This window comes from Hemitrygon akajei, unplaced genomic scaffold, assembly GCF_048418815.1.
Source record: "Hemitrygon akajei unplaced genomic scaffold, sHemAka1.3 Scf000073, whole genome shotgun sequence".
Taxonomy (NCBI): domain Eukaryota; kingdom Metazoa; phylum Chordata; class Chondrichthyes; order Myliobatiformes; family Dasyatidae; genus Hemitrygon; species Hemitrygon akajei.
The window spans coordinates 2,943,146-2,946,704 of record NW_027331959.1 but is presented as its reverse complement, the minus strand read 5'-3'; the positions used below and the strand labels follow the sequence as shown (position 1 = coordinate 2,946,704).

General features: G+C 42.1%; 1 pseudogene; it reads right to left on the bottom strand.

Moving 5' to 3' along the window:
* Nucleotides 1-2,382: 2,382 nt before the first annotated feature.
* LOC140722242 (kelch repeat and BTB domain-containing protein 4-like) lies at nucleotides 2,383-3,237 on the bottom strand (annotated as a pseudogene).
* Between the last annotated feature and the right edge of the window lie 322 nt (nucleotides 3,238-3,559).

Here is a 3,559-nt window from a genome sequence, read left to right as displayed (position 1 = left end):
GGCAGATGTGATTACAGTTAACGCAGAAGAAAATTGTAATGAAAGGAAGAACGCAATATGTCGGGGTTTTTTTCTACAAACCCCATTTCTAGAAAAGTTGGGATATTTTCCAAAATGCAATAAAACAAAAATCTGTGGTATGTTAATTCACGTGATACTTTATTTAACTGACAAAAGTACAAAGAAAGGATTTTCAATAGTTTTACAGACCAACTTAATTTATTTTGGAAATAGATACAAATTTAGAATTTGATGGTTGCAACACACTCAACAAAAGTTAAGACAGAAGCATGTTTACCATTGTGTTACATCACCTTTCCTTTTAATAACACTTTTTAATCGTTTTGGAACTTAGGATACTAATTGTAGTAGATTTGCAATTGGAAATTTTGTCCATTCTTGCTTGATACAATACTTCAGCTCCTCAACAGTCCGTGGTCTCCGTTGTCTGATTCTCCTCTTCATGATGCGCCATACATTTTCAATAGGAGATAGATCTGGACTGGCAGCGTGCCAGTCAGGCTCACGCAATCAGTGTCTACAAAGCCACGCTGTAGCTGCCCGTGCAAAATGTGGTCTGGAATTGTTCTGCTGAAATAAGCATGTACGTCGCGGGAAGAGACGTCGCCTTGATGGCAACATATGTCTCTCTAAAACCCTAATACACGCCTCAGAGTCAATGGTATCTTCACATACATGCATCTCACCCATGCCGTGGGCACTGATGCACCCCCATACCATCACAGACGCTGGCTTTTGCCCCTTTCGTTGATAACAATCAGGGTGGTCGTTTTCATCTTTGGCACGGAGAACTCGACGCCCGTTTTTTTCCGAAAACTAGCTGAAATGTGGACTCATCTGATCACAGCACACGGTTCCATAGTCTTTCGGTCCATTTGAGATGAGCTCGGCCCAGAGAACTCGCCGGCGTTTCTTCATACAGTTGATGTATGGCTTCCTCCTTGCGTAATACAGTTTCAAGTTGCATTTCTGGATGCAGCGATGGACTCTGTTAAGTGACAATGGTTTTCCGAAGTACTCCCGAGCCCAGGTGGCTATAATTGCCATAGTAGCGTGACGGTTTCTTAGACAGTGCCGCCTGAGGGCTCGAAGATCACGCGCATTCAACAGTGGTTTCCGACCTTGACCTTTACGCACTGAGGTGTCTCTGAATTCTCTGAATCTTTTCAAAATATTATGCACTGCAGATGTTGAAATACCTAAATTCTCTGCAATCTTGCATTGGGGAATGTTCCTTTTGAACTGACTAACAATTCTCTCATGAATTATGGCACAAAGGGGTAAGCCACGACCCATCTTTGCTTGCAAAGACTGAGCCTTTGATGGACGCTACTTTTATACCCAGTCATGATACTTCGCTTGCTACCAATTAGCCTGCTTAATGTGGAGTCTTCCAAACCGGTGTTACTTGAATATTCTGTGCACTTTTCAATCTTATTTTAACTCTGTCCCAACTTTAGTTGAGTGTGTTGCAGCCATCAAATTCTAAATTTGTGTATAGTTACACAATACAATTAATTTGGTCAGTAAAACTATTGAAAATCTTTTCTTTCTACTTTTGTCAGTTAAATAAAGCTTCACGTGAACTAACAAATCACAGATTTTTGTTTTTACTGCATTTTGGAAAATATCCCAGCTTCTCTGGAAATGGGGTTTGTAACAGTGATTGTGATCCTATCTCGGGGAAAATGCGGACTCTCCAAATGCATCACCCGTTACCTGGTTGGAATGGCAACAGCGGATCTGATGGTGGTTATCGATCATGCTTTACTGGAACAGACCAACTATATCTATATTTATTCTAGATATCTGCACATCACTCCTGCATGCGCTCTGACACTTGTATTTTCTTTCTGTGACGACGGATTGTTCTGTTTGGTTTACAGTCAGTTTTACCTTCGTTCCCTTCATCGCAATATGTCTTCGAAAGCTCGCGGAACGTTTCTGCACTGGGAGAACAGCTACAGCGGTTTTGGTGGCCGTGGTCATTGTGAGCTGCTAGAGATGTGCCCCGTTTCACTTTGCTATTGAACCTGATGTCATTATTGACAACATGCCTTGGTGTTGCTCCGTCACACATGAATACGCTACTTTATCCGTGTGGAAAGGAATCGAATTGCTGGATAGCATTTTATCACCGTTGCTAACAATCGGCTTAATTATTGTCTTCAATAGCTTAAAATAATCTCGGTCTGGGATAGAACATGAACATAATTTGACATTGTTTAGGTCAATTAATGTCTTAGAAAACAAACATAGTACTGAAATTTTGTTGTCATCTGCAGAATCTTAAAACAAAATAACTTTGTGCACTCAACAACTTAAATCCTAACCACTGCAGTTTACTGTACTTGGTCAGAATCACGCCAAAACAAATTGCCAATTTGTCAGTAATATCTCAATTCCATTTTTCACCGATACTGCAGATGTCGCTTGGCTGAGTTTTAATGTTTTGGCATCACCCTTTTTACACTTATCTCTGAAAGCATAAATAACCCGTTGCAGCTAGCAATCTTCCACAGGGAGAGCACAGGACTCCAAACCTCTGGGAAGCGCAGTCTGGTGAAGCTGTCAAACTGTGGATTGTAACATACCAGAGAATCTCCCTCAGCTACAATAAAAATCAGGTCCTTGTGAATAGCAGCATGCGTCCGGCCTGCAAAGCAGAGGAGATATGACTTTAACTGGCATATCCTGGAACGCGTGTCAAAAACACTGCATGAGACGAGATGGTTTGGTAAAGAAGTCCAGGTCTTTCTATTCCCCACCCAGCAGATAGATAGTTCCATTAAGGTTAAAACCAGCAGCACAAGACACTGCGGTCTCCAGCTGCTTGATTTCAACCCACACATTATCACAGTCTACATAATAGTACCATCACTGGAAGGTGTATTATGAAGGGTTTCCCCACCCAATGAATAACTGGCATCTTCGCTTGGGACGGATACAAGCGTGTGCTGAAGACGATCTCTTGGCAGTGATGCGCACTGTTCCCAGTCCAGTGTCTCCAAGTTGCACTTCCACATCCGTCGTGGGATGGGGCCACCTACAACATACGAGTTCACTTCCATGCTTGCATGCTGCAGTAATCTGCTGGCGCAGTCGATTTTGCCCACTGACACTGATAGCATCATCATCACAGTGCAAAGACGCTGCCAGTGAGTGTGTCCGAGTTTCTTCTTTTCCAATCAGACAGTAAAGACCATTGTCCCGGATTGGAAGTGGGTATCACAAGGGTCCTAATGTTGGAAATGGGGATTATTAAAATTCATACTTTGCAACAAAACTTTCATTTAATCTGAATTCTATCCTTGTTCAGAGATTGATGAGAGAACATTTAAATCGTTGGAGATTTGGTGACGTGGTGACGTCATGTTCTAGATATGTTGAACCTTACCTTGCGGACGATACTGTCACATGTTCATAGTTCCGAGTCTTGTAAGTGTCACGTGATTTTTGTTTCGTTTACTGAGTGTGACTTACCTACAGTCTTATATTGCTGGAAGCTCTTAGGTACGATTCCTCGGACGTCACGTGA